This window comes from Crocuta crocuta, unplaced genomic scaffold, assembly GCF_008692635.1.
Source record: "Crocuta crocuta isolate KB4526 unplaced genomic scaffold, BGI_CrCroc_1.0 scaffold127, whole genome shotgun sequence".
Taxonomy (NCBI): Eukaryota; Metazoa; Chordata; class Mammalia; order Carnivora; family Hyaenidae; genus Crocuta; species Crocuta crocuta.
The window spans coordinates 6,704,731-6,724,885 of record NW_027532008.1 but is presented as its reverse complement, the minus strand read 5'-3'; the positions used below and the strand labels follow the sequence as shown (position 1 = coordinate 6,724,885).

Below are 20,155 nucleotides of genomic sequence, written 5' to 3'. Positions count from 1 at the left end.
CCGAGAGGGGGAGGTGAGCAGGGAAAAAGGAGGGGGAATGTTGGCCTCCTTCCCCAGGAATGAGGAGACGGAACTTGGTGCAGAAAGGAATTGTTGTGTGATATGGTGGCGTTAAGATACGCTCGTAAGTTCTTTGATGTTTCTCCCTTGAAGAGGTGTTTGATTCTGCTTTCCTTGAGTGTGGGCACAGCAACACTTCTAATGACTAGAACATGGGGAAGTGTGTGACTCCCAAGTAGGTCATAAAAGGCATTGCAGCCTCCTCCTTGCTCTCTGCCACAGCACTCGCTCTAGAGGAAGCCAGTCGCCATGTCGTGAGGATACTCAAGCCATCCTATGGGGACTGAGTCCTCCTGCCAACAGTCATGTGATTGTGCCATTTTGGAAGCAGATCTCCCGGCCCCAGTTCAAGCCTTCGGGCGAGGGCAGCCCTGCCTGATGCCTAGATTGATACCGAGTGAGAGACCTTCAGCCAGAATCACTCAGCTAAACTGCTTTTGAATTTCTGACCCACAGAAACCATGAGATAACAGAGGTTTATTGTTACTTTGAGCTGCTATATGGGGGGATAATTTGTTATGCAGCAGTGGATAACTAATACACTTATTTGGTGGAAAGTGCTATCATCAGGAGTCGATGATGGTATATTTGCACGATAGAGTACTATACAGTCATGCAGAGAGTGAACCGTCATTGTGGCCAACAATGTGGATGAATCTCACAGACATGTTGAGTGAAAGAAGCCAGACCAAAGAGAGCAGGTACTGTGTGACCCCATTCATACAAAGTACGAAACCAGGCAAAACTAATCTACAGTGAAAGAAGTCAAGGTAATGGTTACTGTTGGGTGGGGGTGGGTGGTGTGAGCTGGGGGTAGTTTGAAGATTGGATTTTTTTTAAAAATTTTTAATGTTTATTTATTTCTGAGAGAGAGAAAGGCAGAGTGTGAGTAGGGGAGGGGCAGAGAGAGAGAGAGGGAGACACAGAATCCGAAGCAGGCTCTAGGCTCTGAGCTGTCAGCATAGAGCCCAATGCGGGGCTTGAACTCACGAACCATGACATCATGACCTGAGCTGAAGTCAGACACTCAACCGACTGAGCCACCTGGGTGCCCCTGAAGATTGGGTTTCTTGGGGGGGCTGCTTAGATCTTTCTCTCTGGGTGCTGCTCACATGGATGTATTCAGGTTTTGAAACCTGGCTCAGCTGTACTTTTATGACTTAAATGCATTTTTGTATATTAGACCATAGTCAAAATTAAAAAGAAAAAAGAAAGAAAGAAAGAAAGAAAAGCTACCAGTTTGGAATGGGGCATGTTTACTGGGCATATCAGGAATCACATCTGGCTGCAGGGTGTGCGCTGGCTGGGAGGCTGCGGGCTGGAAGCTTCCCAGCAGACCGGGGCGTGGAAGGTGGGGGTGGGGAGAAAGGGAACGGGATGGCTCTGCGGGGACCTTCTGCCCCCAGGGCTTTGGCCTAGGGTCTTACCTCCACAGTTCCCTGTGCTGATGGACAGGAAGGGACAAAGGCTCAGCCCCCAGCTGAGGTTGGGGTCAGCCAAGGGGGCTTTCCAGGGCAGCAGCGAGGGCAGGGAGAGCCCTGCTTGGCTTTGTGCCTGAGGGATTTGCCGTAATCCCAGCCCTTCCCTGTAGCCCGTCTAATCCCCACCCGTGGGGCTGAGCCTTTTCAAGATCTGACTTTGGCCTGAAAGGCTCCCAGAGGGGCTCACATTCCTGCCCACAGCATCCCTGTTCCTAGGAGGGAACTAACTCATCAGGATATCACCCCTCCCCAGACAGTGCTCCTCACTCTTGGAGAAAAAAAAAGACTTGACAGCTTTTCCAAGTTCAGGAGAAGCTAAAATGGCCATGTGAGAATCCATAGTGATTGGCCTGCTTCCTAAAAGGAAACATGGTCTCCACCCACTGGGGCCTGAGCATGTCGTGCTATCAAAGAGATGGGTGAAGGGACACTGGAAAGAATGGAGTGTCTGCCTGGGGCCATGGCCTCCAAGGTCCCATGTGAGTTTCCTTTTAACCTGATGGCACACTTGATGAACTCCAGCTACCAGGGCTTTTCTTTCCTAAAATTCGCCATGTAGCTCCCTGCCTCAGGGCCTTTGCACATACTTTCCCTCTGCTTGGAATGTTTCTCCTCTGATCCTTGCATGGTTGTTCTTGCTTGTTACTCAGGTCTCAGCTCAAATGTCACCTCCCCCAAGAGATCATCCCAGAGGCCCCTGAGTCACACTGTCATTTCACTCTGTGTCTTGGTGTCATTTGTTGCCTTTCCTTGGTCTGTCTCCTCCCACTAGGGTGTGAGACCCCAGAGAGCAGGGGTCTCTTCTGCACTCCTGGCCATTGCTACTTCGGGAATAAAGCTCAGCGCACCACGGGCTCTCGGTGCATATGTGCTGAGTGAGTGAATGGGTAAATGTGAAAAGGGTCCTTAATTAGGGAGGAGTGAGGTGAAAAGCCTGGCAGAGGGGCGATTCTGCTCAATTTGAGTATTGGGTACTCTCCCTTAATGCTTAAAGCAACCCCATTTTTATAGATGAGGAGACCAGCTTGTAGACATTTGATAATTTGACCAGGGCCTTGTAGCCTTTAATTGTATCCCAGCAGGTGATGATGACTTTCGGGACAGAGGATAGGCTTGCAGGAGAAGCATCCTTGCTGGCCTCAGATTTCACCGTTAGTCAGACACTGAAATTCTTAGTGCCTGCAATTTCACTCTTAGACATGCATTCCTTTTGCTTAAAATTGCCCTCTCAAGAACTCCTTTCTCTTCACCTTTTCTCTTAGTAGTAAGAGAATTTTGTGTGAATGATTGTCGTAGATGCAAAAGATGGTGTCTATAGGAGGAATGTCAGAGTCCGCACTCTAACCTGCCTATTTTATAAATGGAGATACTGAGGCCCGAGAAGTCACTCGGTAGGTGTTGACTGAATCAACACAAACACATTGTTCTGGACAGAGGGAGCACGACTTGTTTGCCGAATCCCAGGCAATCCCGCCTGACTGCCACCAGGCACACCCCACTCTGTGGTGTCCAAAAGCACGTTCCTTTACATGATTGCAGGGAGGCACGTTTCTTATTTCTGTTATTTATTTCACAAGGGAGGAAAGGGAGGTCCAGAGAGGTGAAATATCATGTCCAAGGTCGCATAGGAAGTTCAAAGTCAGCACCGGGACTTGAATAGAGCCCTAATCTGGCCGAGAATTTGGCTTTTCCTGTGCTCCTCCCAGCAGCCCCTGGACTGGTCCCTGGGGACTTTGATTCCAGGGCCGGCAATGAGCTTGTTCAGCCGGGGCGTGTGTGCACTAACACGAAGGAAAAGGTGGTGGCCTGTCCCTGCGGCTCTGGAGAAGGTTTCTGGCAGATTTGGCTCCCGATTTGGGCGCAGCCTGCCCAGGGTACATCGGGGTCCCCGCCCATCCACATGCCACCCGCCTCCGCTCCCTGTCCCGGGCAGGCGGGGACCGTGCGCTGGGCTTGCAGGGGCATCCGAATCGGGCGAGGCTGCAGGGACGCTCCTCCTCTCGGGAATCTTCCTGTGGCGGTGGCGGTGGGCAGGCACTAATTCTATACAAATTGGCTAGTATTCCAAAGAATGACATTCTGTAAGAAAGCAAATATTTAAATACTTAAGGCAGGCCCTCTCCGCCCCCACACCCTGACTTGCCACCTGCCAAGCGCTGGCAGAGTCTCTGGGAGGCATCTTGGGGCTGCATACCTGGCGGCCCCTCCCAGAGCTTCGAGTCCCCCTGGACGGGGGCAGGGGGCTGGCAGAGGCTCCGCCTCGCGCGGGGCCCGGAGGGGCTGTGCTGATGCCCTACTAGGCGGGGGAAGGCCAGAAGGGGAGGGCAGGCTTGGTGAGCAAGAACGGGGATGGGGAGGCCTCGTCTGGGCACTTGGCTGTGTTACCTCGAATCCCATGCATCAGCTCTTAGGGCCTCGGTTTTCCCATATATGATAGAGGGTGTGCCGTGGAGCGAATGAGTGGTTCCCCAGTCTTGCTGGGCCCCATCTCAACCCTACTGACGCAAGATCTGGGGGGCAAGGCCCTGGACGGTGCGTTTTTACCGTCTTGCGGGGAGCGCGGCGCCCCAGGCTCAGCACCTGATCCTGGGTGTGGGGCTCAGGGGCCTCTTTCCCCTCCAGGGTGGGGGTAGGGAGGGGAAGGGCACATGCGCAGAGGGAGCAGCCGGAGCAAGGCCGGGGAGCCCAGTGGCCCTCTGGGAAGGTGGAGGAAGCACGGGTGGGGTGGGCAAATGGTGAGGGGCCTTACCTTACCTTCCTCTGGGCTTGTGATGTCCCTTGGGGGTCTAGCTCCAAGGCCTGAGGGGCTTTCTTCATCTCCACCTCGCCCTTGGGCCACCTGATTCCTTTCCTGTCTGGCCTCTCGGGCACCAAGCGTCCCCCTCTGCTTGAGCAATACGTCTCGCACTGCTTTCCATACGTCGTAGAGCTTCCCTCTGGGTCCTGAGCACCTGGAACGTGGGGCTCATGGTAGGAGGGAAGGAAGCCAACAGAGGGTATGTCAGAAAGCAGGTGGGCACCGGGGCGTTGGGGCTCAGCCCCACTGGGGACATCTGGGAGAGCGTAGAGCACGCCTCCGGGTTGTCCCTGCAAGGAGCGAGGGGGGCGGGGCTGGGGTATTTGCCCTCCTCGCCTCTGTCTGGCTGAAGGCCGCTCCAGGGCCCTGTGGCCCAGCGTGCTCCTGTGGCCAGGGAGGCGGTGTCACAGGTGGTGAGAAACTGACGGGCTGGTGAACTCCTGGAGTGGCACAGGGGGGCCACGGGCAGCCCATCCTGCAGGAGTGTTCACAGCTTGGCTTTTCAGGATCACAATCCATCTGTTCATCTGTCCGTGCGTCTGTGTGTCCTCTATCCATTTATCATGCATCCATCCATCCATCCATCCATCCATCCATCCATCCATCCACCCATCCATCCACCCATCTACCCACCCATCCATCCATCCATCCATCCATCCATCCATCCATCCATCCATCCACCCACCCTCCTACCCATCCATCCATCCATCCATCCATCCATCATCCCCTGAGCCATCTTGGGTGCTATGCACAGTCCCAGGCCCTGGGGGTCAGAGACAACTGCATTCCAGAGTCATTCCCTCCCTCCGAGGGGGCTGCATTTCTGGTGGTTGCTCTGACGATACGGGATGTAGAGGGAGCAGGCTGGCTCCTGTGGCCATCGGCACCCTGCTGTTCATTCCAGGATGGCTGGACTCATGGGCCCCCTGCACAGGGAGGCTAGCTTGTGCCTCTGTCGTTCCCGGAGGCCCCGTGGGGGAAACACAGCTCCCTTTCACAGATTGGCTGCTGGGAACCCCAGAGCCCTTCTCTCTGGTCCCAGTGCTGGGGGCAGAGGGAGCTCTGTGTCTGGCTCTCCCACCAGGCTAGCTGGTGGGACATGGGCCTGGTCCAGGCTAAGGACGTCCACTGGGCCCTTGCTGGGCAGCTTGAGAAGCCGAGCAGTGCTGAGTAGTGGCCTACGGGCACTGGGTTCCTTCTCTGTTGTCTTGGTGCCCAGAGGGGCCACTTGCTCAGACAAAGCCTGTCCTGGTTCACACCCTGGCGAGAGAGGAGGGGCAGACAGCCATCACTGAGCACCTACTTGGGTGCCAGGCTGTCTGCATGGTGGGCTTCCCTGAACCCTTGTCTCGCACTAAGTTTCCTGTATGCTCAAGGAAACCAAGGCTCAGAGAGGGGAAGTGTCCTGCCTGAGGCCACACAGCTGGCGAGTGTCAGTGCAGGAGTGAGTCCAGGTCCCCCGGACCCGAGTCCCAGCGTCTTTCTAGTCGCTCCACACCTGGCACCGCTGTCCCTGGCCCTGGCTTCACTGAGAACTGCCCCCCGTCCTTCATCACTGTCGTTACCACTGCCCAGACCGAGATGGGCTGAATGGCTCTTTCTCTCCCCAGGGGGCTGCGGTGCTAGAGCCCCTGCCATGCACACTGAGGACTCAGGAAACACGTGTAACCTCCAAAGGCCACGGACCGTCACCGGGCAGACGGAGAGCAGGTTTGGAGTTGGACAGACCTGCGTTCTGGTCTCAGCTTTGCTCTTTCCCTGCCGCGTGACGTTGGGTACGTACCCTCACCTTTCTGAGCTGTTCAGCTTCCTCATCAGTAGATGGGGGGGAATACGCACCCATCCTGCGGGGAGGATGGGACAGATGCGGGAAATGGGACAAAATGTGCAATGGGCCACGTACCCTGTGCTTGGCTCACAGATGCTCCCCGAGGAAGTGGAGAGGAATCGAGAGGCTCAGATCGCGTGTGTGTGCACGCTTTGAGATGCGGAGGCACCAATCATAAGCCAGTGTTACTTAATCAGTAAAGTGGTCTCTTCCCTTCCCAGAGAGATGCCTATGAGCCTCGCCTGGTAGCTTTCAGAGTTTGGGACACGTATTTCTTTCTCCAAGCAAAACCTCGTGTCGGATTTCAACACAGAAAGCAGCTAACCGTGGACTTGGTCCCATAAGAGCTGGGTGTCTGTTTCATTTCTCGGACCCCCACTTACCCCTCATTGGCAGCCCCTAAGGTACTTGTGAGGACTCCAAGGTCCCGAGAAGCACAGTGGGAGAGCTCCTGGGGTCCCAGTCCTTGGAAGGAAGTAGGAAAAGGAGAAATGGTTTGATGGACATTGGAAGGGGCTCCCTGGGCCTGACCCTGAGTGCATGAGGGAGCGAGTGCTTTATGCATGCAGAGCATGCATCTCTGTTGCTGCCCGCTCGTTCTTGCTCGCTGCAGTCCTTCCCTCCCCCTTTCCTGGGCTGTCTTTCTTCAGCCAGCTTCCTGCTGTCCCCCAGGGGCTTGGGGCACGCTTGGGTCATCTCTGGGTTTTGTAACAATGACATAGAAACTGCCAGGTGGTGTCGGGGAGTGATGCATTTCTCAGGTCAGAGTCCCTGCCGGTCCCTTTGCCCACTTCTGGCTCTTTCTCCATCTGCAGCCCCCTGGAGCTCCCACCTTGTCTTAGTTTTCTGCCACAACAGCCACAGGCAAGGCCCGGAGCAGGATGAGAGGTGGTCTGAGGTTGGACAGCACCTCAATGCCGTGGCTGGGCGTGGGGGCAAAAGCCTGGGTCTATGTTGGCAAAGGGAGGCAGGCTGCCTGCTGCGAGTCCCACACAAACCTGGTCCCAAGTCTTGGGGATCATCGGGGCAGAGGTCTAATAATGTGGGCACCAGGGATAATATTTGTGGGGGGGGGGGGCACCTGTGTTCATTCCACAGTCACTGAGCCCTGCTCTCGGCCAGCTCCTGTGCTCAGGGCTGAGGTCTCAGAAATGGCCCACTTCTCTCCTCGGGGAGATTGCTAGGTGTGGGGTCAGCTGCTTAGCTGCTGGGCCGTGGGGCTCTGGGAACACCACGTGACCTCTGTGCCTCGTGTTCTCAGCTACCCGGCACGGTGATTGGGACAGGGCCTCCCAGGGCTGGCTGCCAGGCTGTGGACCTGTGCGGAGCCGCACGCACGGTGCCGTGTCCAGGGAAGCTCGCCCTAGAGGCGGGCTGCCGTGATTCTTAACGTGGTTCTGCCTGTCGTCTGCCATGGGGTGACGCTGTGGATGTTACCTGGGTGTTCCGCATGACTCTGGGAGGTAGTTACAGAGGAGAGCTGAGGCTGGGAGGTACCACATTCGAGGTCACGCATCCCGGAAGTGGTGGGCTGGGTTCAAACCCAGTGGTGTCTGCCACCCGCTGCTGTCTTCCGGGGGCCACGTCCTGCCTTAGCAGAGACCGAGGAGGGCAGATCTGCCCTTGCTGGGCCCACTTGGTGCACCTCTCCCCTGAGGGCCGCCTAAGTCCCCAGCCCCCCTGATGGATGGGTCTGGGGATGTTTTCTCTTCCAGGTGGCTGCCAAGGCCAAGGCCCTGCCAGGGTCTTCTCTGGCTTTGGTGCCCATCCCCCATCACTTTCCCCAGGGGGCCATGCTGCATGACTGACTGCCTGGGCCTGCCTGCCCCTCCTTCCTCATAGCTTACATTCCTCCAGAAGCTTCTCCTCCAGGCTGGCGGGTGGGTCAGCACCTCCCGGTGCACAGCCCTCCCCTCCTGCTCTGCTGTCAGGTCTTGGCAGGGGGTCCCAAGGCTCCCCTGGCTTCCCAGCCCCATCTGGAGTCTGGAGGGCTCCCCTGGTCCGCCCCAGGGACCTCCCCCAGCTTCTTGCATCCAATGCTTAACCCGGAGGAATGGAGGCCCAACACTTGAGTCAAAGGCATTAGAGGGGAAAATGCAAATGGGCAAGTGCAACGTTCTTCCAACGTGGCAGGAAGACATCTGCCTACCTGGTCTCTGTGCAAGGCAGCTCGTGGGCACAGTCCATCCCTACCCAGGAAGATCGCCACTCAACAGACTGGCCTTGCCAAGCCTTAGTTTCCTCATCTGAACAATGGGTCCACAAACACCTACCTCACAGAGTCATGAGATTCTACGACCCTTACATGGTGTCTTCACTGAGAAATGTGTTACTGGGGAAACAGTGGGAGTTTGTAAAGAGGACAGGGATTCTGGAAAGGCATTCCAGGCAGAGGGAAGGGCCCAAGGAGAGGCAGAGCAGGGCGACACAATACGAATAGCAAAATCAGTGACGGGCTGTATGTGGCTGGCATCGGCTCGGCTAGCAGGAACTGATTGTTAAATGCTCAGGAATTTGCAAACTGGCTGTTAGTATAGCCATAAAAAATTAAATTATAAAAGCTTATAATTAAGCAAATCCATTACCAAGAAAAGTAAACTTCAAAGCTCATTACATCCTAGTTAGTTAACGACTATCTATCTCCTGTAGGTGATTTCTGAACGGTGGAAATACCATGTAATGGTGTGCTCTTTGCCTTCTCTGCCCAGCCTCGTGTTCGGGGTGTCCTGTCAGTAGCTTGGAGAATATTTATACCGTGGAAATGGGCCCATGCTACAAAGCCCAGCCTTCCGCCAGAGCATGTCATTGGTCACTCACCAGACACTACTGGGGCTAACATTCAGCAAGAACTTCCTGTGGGCCCGGAATACCTGCATCAGGCTCCATATGTATCCTATCATCTCAGCCTCCTCCTGTGAACTCGTCCCTGTTTGCATCCAGGGAGTTAGGTCATGTGCTCTGTCATACGACAAGCAGCAGAACAGAATGGTTCCTGGTATCCGGGGTGTCCGGTGAGGGGTGGTTGGGGAGGTTCTGGGTCCTGACCTTGTCTCCTTCTCCCCACAAAGGAGGCTGGACCCGACATCTGAAGAGATGGAGGCAGATGGAGCCTAAAGGGCTTCCTCTGACCCGGCTCTGCCTCTGGCCTCACAGCTGGGAGATGAGGGGCCTGGGAGCCCGAGAGCGTGCCGATGGCTGTGCCTGGCTCTCCCTGTGGGACTGCCCTCTGGGTGTCACCTGCCTGCCTGCCGTGACCCTGGCTGCTGCCAGTCTGGGCTCCAGTGCTGGCCCAGGAGGGAGCCGCCTCTGAGGACTGCCTGCCAGGCTGCCTTTCGCAACCGTCCTGGGCTGCAGCTTGGCTGGTTTGTAAATACATGTGTTTTTGGCACCTTCTCCCCATTCGGCTGTATAATTGCTTTGCACATTCTAAGGCTGACAGGTTCCTAATGGGGCTCAGCTGATATGGTGCCCAGCCCAGGGGCTCCCTCGTGGGGCCAGTAGCCCCCTTCTTGAGGTTCTGGGGTGTGGGGGACCCAGACATCTCTGACCCTTAGGGAGCTCCCACTGTGTGTCCACTCCGAGAGGTGGTGTAGGATAGTGGGCTGCGGGTTCACTCAGAGCTGTGTGTCCTGGGCTGGTGACTTTACCTCTCTGAGCTTCCCAGGTTCCTCATCAGGGCACAGTAGCAGCTCTTTCTGTTGTTTTGGGGAGGATGGAATGAGGGCCATCTGCGCAAAGTTCGGGAAGGAGTGTGCATGACATAGAGAGCATTTCCCCTTCCCATTTTGCAGATGAGGAAACTGAGGCACAGAGAGTGGAAGCCACCCCAGGTCATGTGGTGCGTTAGCCAAGGCTCTTTGTATGCTAGATTTCAGACACCTTCTTCCCAGCTGTGGGGCTAAAAACTGTTTTGGAAGAGAGACAGAGGGGATCTTCATTTCTTATAAACCAACCAGCATTTAACAAGCCTCCTCTCCAAGCTCTTTAAATGGCTTCCAGTCCATGTGGAAGCCTATGCAGAGCAGGGGCTCAGAGAGGTTAAGAGACATGCCTCTGGTCACACAGCGGGGAAGGGCTAGTCCTGTAGGTGGTACAGCCCCAAACCAGGGCTCCACATACCTGCATTCTGGCTTTGCTGAGGGATTTGGACAAGTGACATCTCCTCATTGGGCTTCAATTTCCTTTGTGAGCCAGGCAGATATTAGAAAGAGAGCTGCTGGAGGGAATGGTGTGATAGAGCCCGAGGGATCTGGGGGCCTGGCTGGCTCAGGGTGTGTGTCCATGGACCCCGTCAGGCCTAAAGACACTGTCACATACACGCTCAGCTTCCTCTAGCTCTGGGCAGGCCCTCCTGCATCGGGTGCGCCTGTCTGCAGTCACATGGCTGCCGGAGCGCACGCGCAGGCGCTCACAGCCGTTGAGCAGACACGTGTGTCGGTCCCACCTGCAGTTTCCCTGCACACACACCAGCATATGAGTGATCATGCCTGTACCTGGGCGTGCGCACATATCCCTCCCTGATCCCAGCAAAATATACCAACGCTTGACAATTGATTTGCCTCCTCCTTCACCCCCCTTGTCCCCGAAAAGATTTCCAGGGAAACAAAGTAAAAGAGAAAGGAGACATCAGAGAGGGTATAGAAAGAGAAGAGGCTTCTGGGATGCTTTTGTATTGCAAGTACATGCTCAATTTAGTCTTTGAGTTCCCTAATGGCCAAGGTAAAAAGGGACGAGTGAGCTTTTTATCTCACTTCCCTCATGGGATTGCTATGAGGACCAAGCAAGATCTTGCCTATGGAAGCACGTTGCAGGTCATGAGACCTGTGTTAAGAGAGGGTACGAGGGGCAGTTGTTAACAGTGTCTGATCTCACGGCTGGGACCCAAACTCCAGCCTTAGCTCCATGTGCCAGACCAGAAGGCCTCCCTGGTCCCCTGTCGTCCCTCTCTTGAGGATGGCCACCAGGACTTTGTTCAAGCTCCCCCTTCAGTCAGAACACCTGGCCCCCTACCACCCCCAAGCAGTGTCTGCTCCCGGAATCCTTCCCCGGATGCACCAGGCTGGGGCCAGTTCTGCTCTAGGCTCTGTGATCCCATCACATACCCCAGTGGATTCAAATCTCCACTTATACGTACCCTCCCTTGCCAGAACCCTTGAGGGCAGGGGTGGGACCTCTGTTTTTGGCACCCTGTGCCTGGTACAGAGTTGCTGCCTAGGAGGGGTTTGCTGAATGAATGAATGAATGAATGAATGAATGCATGTATGTTGGTAATGAGCTCATACCCTGTCCTCTGGTCCCCATCTGTCCCTCTAGAACCCTGGCTCTGCAGTTCCTGGCCCCAGACGTCTCCTTCCCTGAGCAGTCTAGGCAGGGAGAGAGCTGGAGACCGAACTTTCTGGAGCCTCAGTTGCAGGTGGGTGGCCAGGGCCAGATCAGGGCAAGAGGTGACCGCTGACCGTCCCCTCTGTTCTGTTCACTCATTTGGTCGCTGAATTCTTTTCCCGCATTTTGCTACTAATTCTTGTCGATGTCTCAAGCACCCTCCTGAGGAAGGAGCTGTCTTATCCCCATTGTATAGATGTGTAAACCAAGACCTAATGGGCACGTGATCTTCCAGTTTGTAGGAGGTGGTCAGTGGGCCTGGAGGGACGTGTCTGTCCTCTGAATGCTTACACCCTGAGGGGCAGTCAAAAGGGAGGGGAAAACAGCTGGAGGGCGACAGCAATGTGAGGAGGAGGGGACACATGTGAACGTGGGGGTCCCGAGGTATCCTTGAGGTGCACCTCACTCCACGCTCACTGGTCCCTGGCGCACCTGCAGCCTCACACCTTCACACATTCTCACACTTGGTAGCCCGTACTCACCTTACACACCAGTGGGTGCCCACTTCCGTCCCCTCCACTCCTTTCCTCAAGGCCCTGCCACCCCAGCTACACCCCCATGCTCAGCCGGCACACCCGTCCTCTCCTACATGTTCACACACACCCCTGTGTCCACACCCTGAGGAGACACATTCTGGAGACGCACACACAGCCCGCGTCCCTCCCAGGACCTCTCTCAACGATGGCCCCCACCCACGGGGCCTTGGGCAGCTTGGGCACCAGGCTGGTTCCCGTCGGGTGGGGGTGGGGCAGGTGTCTCCAGCTGCTTGGGCTTAGCTGAGGGTGGGGACGCCGCCCTGCCCAGGGTGCGGGGCTGGGCCAGGGCGCTCACACCTGGGCTGATCTGCCTGGGGCTGGCGCCATCACCGCGGCCACTCCCTGGGCCCTCCAGCCTCTGAGAGCACAGCCCCTGCCGGGCTGGGGACCCCAGCCTCGCATTCCTGGCATGGCTGGGGAAGCCCGGGGAGGGGCCAGGTGGGCAGGCCCGGGCCAGGCCGGTCTTGCTAATTTCGAATCCCAGTTTCCTGTGCCACCTCGGGTGGCGTGTTCTGAACATCAGCTTACCTGTTTGTAAAATGGGTATATGATGACAATGTCCCCTGCGTGGTCGGTGGGAGAACAAAATAAGAGCTGGCTTTCCTGCTGATCCCTCACCACGTCCTTTCCTCCCTCAGCTGGAAGCTGACTCCCTCACATGTTCTGTTTTAAAAACAATTTTTCTTGGGGGCGCCTGGGTGGCTCCGTCAGTTAAGCATCAATTCTTGGTTTCATCTCAGGTCATGATCTCACAGTTCGTGAGGTCAAGCCCCGTGTCAGACTCCATGCTGACAGCATGGACCCTGCTTGGGATTCTCTCTCTCCCTCTCTCTGCCCCTCCTCTGCTCGCACAAACACACTCTCTCTCTCCAAATAAATAAACTTAAAAAAATAGAAAGACAAGGGGCTCCTGGTGGCTCAGTCAGTTAAGCCTCAGACTTCGGCTCAGGTCATGATCTCACAGTCTGTGGGTTCGAACCCTACACTGGGCTCTGTGCTGACAGCTCAGAGCCTGGAGCCTGCTTCGGATTCTGTGTCTCCCTCTCTCACTGTCCCTCCCCTGCTCACTCTGTCACTCTCTCAAAATAAAAGAAAGACATTTAAAAAAGTTTTAAAAAAATAGAATGACAAAAACAGCTTTATGGAGTGATCATTCTCATGCGCGTAATATGCGTGCAAATCACTTATTTGAGAGCACGATTTAATAGCATTCAGTACATTCACAGACAGTGCAACCAGCACCACTTCAGGGCATTCTCATCGCCACAAAGAGAAACCTGGTCTCCTTCCCCTCGCTATCCCCCCTACCCCTCGCCCCAGCCCCCTGCAACAACCGATCTGCTTTCTGTCTCCAGAGATGCGCCTGTGCCGGACAGCTTGTGTCAGGGCAATGACATTACATGTGCTCTTAAGTGACTGCCATCTTTCACCGAGCGTAATGTTTTCCAGATTCATCCACGGTGTAGCTCATGTCAGCGCTTCCTTCCTACGGGGGTTATGTGGGTGAGCTTTCCATGTTTTGTTTATCTGTTCGCCTGCTGATGGACGTTTGGGTTGTTCCCACATTTGGGCCACCACGAATAGTGCGGTTCTGAATATTCAGGCCTTACCTTCCACTGATTCTACCTGACTTGATCAGTTTCATCTCTGATCTCTGAACCAAGTCAGGAGGCAGGAAGGGCGATGTTGGAGGACAGTGAGCCAAGCAGGGACTCTGTGTCCCATGGGATTCTGGGTGGGAAGAGGTGGCTGGCCGTGGGTGGGCGGGGGGGATTTGCACACATACCTCCTTTCCCTCCTGCCCTCCCTCCTCCTACCCACTTGATAGTGACAGTCAAAGGCAACATTATACCAAGGGCTTTGGACACTGAATAGCAATGGATCCTAAAACAAACAAACAAACAAACAAACAAACAAACAAACAAACAAACGGTGAAGTGGATACTAGATGCACATCTAGTTTACAAATGAAGAAGGTGAGACTCGGGGAGTTAAAATAACTTCTCTGAGTCACACAACTAGTAGGGCAGAAGTGGAACCCAGGCCTGTCTGGTCCTTGAGAATGGGACCTGCCCTTCCCACCACCTTGGGTCTCAGTTCTGCCCCAATGCCACATTGCTGATTTGACTTGATTTGATTCGATTCGATTCAATTCAGTTTCTTTGTGCACAGGAGTGTGCCAGGCCAGAAGAGCTAAGGAGGGTAATGGGAGATGCGGTGGCAGGACCTTGGTGAGATTTGGTTTGTGCCAACCCTGGCTTGGGCCCCAGGATCCAGATCTGAGCAAGACACTGTCCCTAGAAGCTGAAGTCAAGTTGGGGGAGGGGTCCAGACCAAGGCGGGTTGGCACAGACAACCTGGTGAGGCAGGGGATGGGAGGGAATAAAGGCAAGCCTCCTGGGATGGAAGTACTTTACTGGGTCTGGACAGCTCCTGGAGGAGGTGTTCCTGGCAGGGGGAACAGCATGGCAGAGACATGGAAAAGAGAAAGAGGAACAAAGAACAGAGTCTCTTGGCCTCCTGGAGTGGTTCTGTGGGTGGAGCCCAGGGTGTGAGGGGAGGTGCTGATGCATGATATTGAGAGACAGAGGCGCAGGACCCTGAAGGCCTGGGATGCCAGGCAAAGAAGCACCGACCTTCTATGGACCATGGGAAGACACTGAGGAGTCCAGAAGGAAGAGTGGCACGCATTTGAGAAACTACTCTGGGGCGGAAGTGGAGAGAGTCAAGGCAGGGGTGGGGTGAGTGGTGGGGGTTCCCGACAGGGGTGGGGTGGCTCAGGGGTGGCTGTGGCAGGAGGAGGGGTTGGCATGTGCCTGGATTGGGGAAAGAAGCAGGTCGAAGATCCGAAAAAATCCAGGAGGTGAATCGGCAGGATTGGACATGTAGGAGCCCAGAATGCTGGGGCCTGGGAAGACCCCAGGGTGTGCAGACCAATATTTCTGGGGAACCCTCTGTTTGGGTGAGCTCTGCCACAGAAACCCAACATCCCCAGCGACCACGTGGCTGAATCTACGGACGCGGCTGGGCACAAACGGCGGCGCACAGGCTGCGGAGACAGGAGGCGGATCTGTGGGTCCCGGCTGGTGGGATCAACCGGCACCTCCCGGGGGATGAAAGTGGTCCCTCCCTGTCTTCATCATGGTGGTTGGCCGGCTATAGAGACTTGTCAAAACCCACCCAACTGTCCATTGAAGACCCAGGTCTGTTTCCCCAGGTGTAAATCATAGCAGATTCAGTAGCTGGGAAAGAAAGCTCTGGGGTGGGCAGGGGTGGGAGTGGCCCTTGGGCCGCTTGGGGCACATCTCTCACCCCGCAGCCAGGAGAGCCCAGCTCTGCCAGGAGGCCTGAAGCCTCAGGCCTAGAGCCCTTCCCCGTGGTTCCCAGGGTGTCCCTGCCCCCGCCTGGCAGCACCCACCTGCCCTGCTCAGGCTGGTCCCTGCAGGAGGGACCCCCGGCCGTCCCTCCTGCAAATCCTGAATTAATGAATCCTAGGAATCTGCTGCCTGAGAACAGCCACTTCTTTGGGGTTTCGGTGAGAACGACAGGGATTAGGGCCTGGCGGGCGGGACACCTCCTCCCGGGGGGCTCGGTTTTCACCCCAGGAGAAATCTGAACTGGCCCCCCCCAGGCCCCACTCTTGCTTCCCCTTTGCATCAATCCCTTGTTCGTACAAGAGGCATTATCTATCTAATCCCTCCCCGCCCTGGCTGGCTCCCCGGAGGTGGGGGCAGGAGTGGGTGGGGCCCACGCTGCCCCCCTCCTGGCTGCTCCTGGCCCTTGGTGCCCAGGGATGTCCCCTCCTCACTCCTCCCGGCCAGGGGGCTGGACCATGGGGTGAGGTGGGACTGGGGGATGGTGGGTAGGCTCCCGAGTACCAGACCTGGCCAGCACCTCTCTGAGTGCACAGGTGCACAGACTTCTTGGGGTTTGTGGAGTTGGCTGACATGAATGGAACGGGTGGGTGACTGGTATCTCTGTCCCCACCCCCCTGCCCTTACTTCGTTCTGAAGGGGTCAGCAGTACAAAGGGCCGGATTGATGACTCCTGCTCGGATCAGGTGCGCTGGCTGTCAAACTTGTGTAGTATCCCCTGCAGGGGCGGGGGTCCCACAGACCTGACTCTGAGTCCAAACTCCACCACTCACGGGTCTGTGACCTTGCGCAGTTTTCTTTTCTATAAAATGGGAATAATGAGGGTGTTTTCTCCAAAAGGAAGGGAGGGCATAAATACAAAATAGTGCTTTTGGAGTAAATGTACATAAACGGTGGTGGTTTAGTTTTATTAAATAATTATGCCGGATACTGGCTGCCTCTCTGCATACCTACTGATGCCCACACCTGAAGCAGGCACCTATCTGGACGTCTTCATACGTGCACCGGCCCCCAGAGACCCCTAACATGGCACCACGGGGAGGGAGCCCATTTCCTGGTCGCTTGAAGACTATGGTATCTCTTTGCTGGCTGTGTTTACCTGTGTGTGGGGTCCCTGACAGCCTAGGGAGTGTGTGAGTGTGGATGTGAGGTGTGTCAGGAAGCTGAGGCAGACGGGGGTCAGGGGGAGGGGGGGGAGAGCAGCCCAGGCAACCTTAGCCAGAGGCACAGTTTTGCCGTGGGCTGTTCCCAGCTGTGGCCCCCGGGATGATGGGAGAAGACCCTTTGAGATGGGACCAAGGGCCAGGTGGCTCTGACCTCCATATGTAAGGTCACTCAGATGACCTGGGTGGCTGGGGTTGTAGATTTGGGGGAAGATGCTGAGCTGGGCCTTTTGCAAGGATGCCTTAGCTTCTGGGAATTCAGAAGGGACAACACACGATTGTCTTCACTGAAAGCTCACGGTCAACCCCCCCACTGCCGCTAGTGTGGGGAGGCCTGTCCTGCGGCTCTGGAAGCCCCTGGAAGTTCTCTGTCCTGCGGGAGTCCTGACTCCAGCCACAGGAAGAGGGCTGAAAGCTCTCCTCTCTTACCCTCCTCTTCGGCCAGAGCCCTGATGCTGATGCCTGGAGCCCAGCTCCCCTGCTTCTCTGCTCAGGACAAGCCAGCCACTAGGGGTTTGGTCCCAGGTGTCCCTCTTCCCTGCTGGGGGACCACAGCATCCTGTCCCTCAAGGGGTGGGTGGCACTTACTTGCTGAAGCCCCCTTCAGCTTGACTGTGTGAGAAGGGCTCCCTGATTTGGGCTCCTATTTATCCATCTGGGTCCCCTGCTCTGGGCTGTGGAGCCCAGGAGAGAGGACACTTGCTGTGTAGGTGCTGAGTGGAGAGTCAGGAGGCCTCTTTGGGCCTCAGTTTCCTACCTGGGGAAAGAGGAGGCTGCGCTCTCTCAGCCAGGAAGCGAGGCCCATCAGTGGTCAGGGTGTGGGGAGAGAGGGGAGGGAGGGGAGTGGCTGGGCGGGGCAGGGCAGGGGTGGCCCTCACCCGGGGGCTTACAAAAGAGCCATGTGTCCTCCGTGGGCAGTGCAGGGCTGGCCCCGGCATCTGCTCTAGGGATGGGGATTTGGCTTCAGAGCAAGGCTTTATTATGTTTCCTTTTTAATTACGACGGTCTTGGCTCCTACAACAGCAGCTTTTGTTGGGGCAGCTTAGGAAGGGGGGAGGCAGGGCTGGCCAGTCTGGGGCTGGAGGGACTCCACGGGGGGGCGTGGTGCTCAGAACCCCCTTCTTGGTTCTCTGGGAAGGGAGGTGCAGGCGTGAGAGGGAGGACGGCTCTGGTTTGGGGGTTGGGCGGGGGAAGCTGAGTGTGAGCCAGACACGTCTCCGTGCTCTGCTTCTTCGCCAAGCTCCAGATTCTGACATGCAACATTGCAGATACCTGACCACCCCATCCCCTGGATGGCCCTTGGGAATCTCAAGTTCAATGTCAAGCCCCCTAAACTGGCTCATATTCTGGGTTCTCCAACTCAGTGAATTCATTCATTCAACAAACATTTATTGACCACCTACTGTGTGCCAGACCCTGGTGCCTGGGGCCCATCAGTGAACAAATAGACCTAAATCTCTCCCCATGGAGCTGACTGACTAGTGCTTTTCTGCTCAGGAGTGTGTCCTCACAGCCTCCAGGAAGGGGTGGGGCATTGCTGTGAGCCCACAGGACAAAGGTTGGCACCCAGTAGGCTCTTAGGAAATGTTGCTTTACTGAAGAAGGAAAGAACCATCTGGAAGACAGGTGGAACAGAGGGTGTTTGGGTCTCGACAAAGGTGGGGAGGGAGACTCACAGGCTGCTAACAGCAGGGGCGGGGAAGGGATGGCTAACTTGCCTTCATGCATCTGGTGTGACGCTGGGTCACTCATCCCTGAATGCATCTGTTATCTTGTGTTTTGAGAACGCAAATAAGAAAATCTTCAAATAAGAAAGAGGTTAAATAAGCAAATATGTTAACAACCCAAAACCTCCTGTATGAGGTTTCTAAAACTTGCATTCCTCTGTCTTCCCCTAGAAAATAAAGCATGTGCGTTTTGGACAGCCAACCCTACTGTTTCCCAGATGTGTGACCTTGGGCAAGTCACTTTGCTTCCCACCGTCTGAATCTCCCCATCTGGAACCTTGCCTCGAGGGTTGAATGGGGCAATGACTGTGAACTTGGGAGTATTATTACTGTACTCATGCCCCCGGGGTAGTGCGGGCGAGGCCTGGGGAAGGGGGAGGCTCTTCCCCATGGGACCTGCACAGCCCCCACCCTCCACAGACACCTGGGTCCTTGAAACTCTGGGGTCCTGGCCGTGCAACACAGGTGTGTCCTCAACGTTAGTGGTCTTCACCCATGACCTCCTGCTCGCTTCCCAGGCCTTCTCACCTGGGACTCCAACCACTTCCTAGTGGCTTAGGGGCAGTCGGGACTCCTGGCCTCTCTAGTCCATTGGACCTGGACCTCCCCCTCCAGCCCCCCGCTAGCTGAGTTCTGAATAGCAGGGGCCAGGGACACTGTTGAGTGGCAGGGAAACGGGAAGCCGGCTCAGGCTTGCAACAGAACAAGTTCCACTCCCGAAGCGTTCGCTTGGGGGAGGGGGGGAGGTTCCTCTGGTCCCACCCATCATCCCCACCTCCCTGGTCCAGAGTGGGGATCTCTGTTCAGGTCCTCGGAAAACTTTTCTTGGACCACTCTAAGCAAAATAGCACATCCCTTCTCCTGGCTCCCCAGTTCCCAGCGGCACATTGTCACATGGGCTACAAACACGGTTCTAGAGCCTGGCTGCCTGGGCCAGAGTTTGCCCATGGACTGGGGACTTCTCGAAGATGGGGTCTTTTGTCTCCACTGCTATATCGCAGCCCCAAGCACTTTCCCCATTTTATAGATGGGGAAACTATGGTTCAGAGAGGGCAACTGACTTTCCTGCGACCACACAGCAGATCCTTGTTCTCTCTGGAACACCCCCTGCCTCCGTTTCTCTGGTTGCTAGTAGTCAAATACCCCTCCTCACCTCTCCCCCTGCTCTGGACAAGGCTCCCATTGCTCAGGTCCCCACAGCCTCCAGAAAAGGCTGGTCCCATGGAGGGGAGCTGTGATTTAAGGCTGGACCCAAGTACTGATGCGTGAGAGGGGAGCAAGTGGAGGCAGTGCGGGGCACCCCATCTGGACAGGGAGGCTGCAGCCCCATCTGAGGGCCAGAGAGCTGGGCTACTCTGGGGGTGGTGTCGGAGGCCCAGGCGTCATGACTAGGGTAAGGGGTGTTTCCTGCCTCTGCCTCAGGCCTAGGACGTAGGCTGTGGCCCAGGGGCCCTTCCAGAGGGTGGGGACAAGGGCGGGAGTGGGAGCCTCCTCCTGGGACTCAGTGGGAAGCTTTGGCCAGCAGGGCTGGGCCCCGAGAGGAAGTTTGCTTTTTGCTCAAGCAGCTGATGGTTCCGGGGCCACATGTATGGACAGAGAAATAAAACACCTGGGTCCTGGTCTCAACTCTGTCACCATCTCGCTGTGTGACCTCAGGCAGGTCACTCTCCTTTTCTGGTCCTCAGTTTCCTCATTAGGATTATTTGGAGGCCTCAGGTCCTATCCAGCTGTGAGCTTCCATCATCTTTGGCAACAAAGGAGGAAAGCCTCAGCTCTAAGAGTCTAGAGACAAAGGGAACGGTTCAAA

The 20,155-nt window shown here is 55.9% G+C and overlaps 1 long non-coding RNA gene across 1 annotated transcript; it reads right to left on the bottom strand.

The window, feature by feature from the left end:
• Window positions 1-3,168: 3,168 nt before the first annotated feature.
• Window positions 3,169-12,692, bottom strand: LOC144241337 (uncharacterized). The gene is made up of 3 exons (XR_013338040.1): window positions 12,613-12,692; window positions 4,296-4,505; window positions 3,169-3,620 (listed from the first exon to the last, which is right to left on the bottom strand). It is a non-coding gene; the product is annotated as an uncharacterized LOC144241337 (long non-coding RNA).
• Window positions 12,693-20,155: the final 7,463 nt, after the last annotated feature.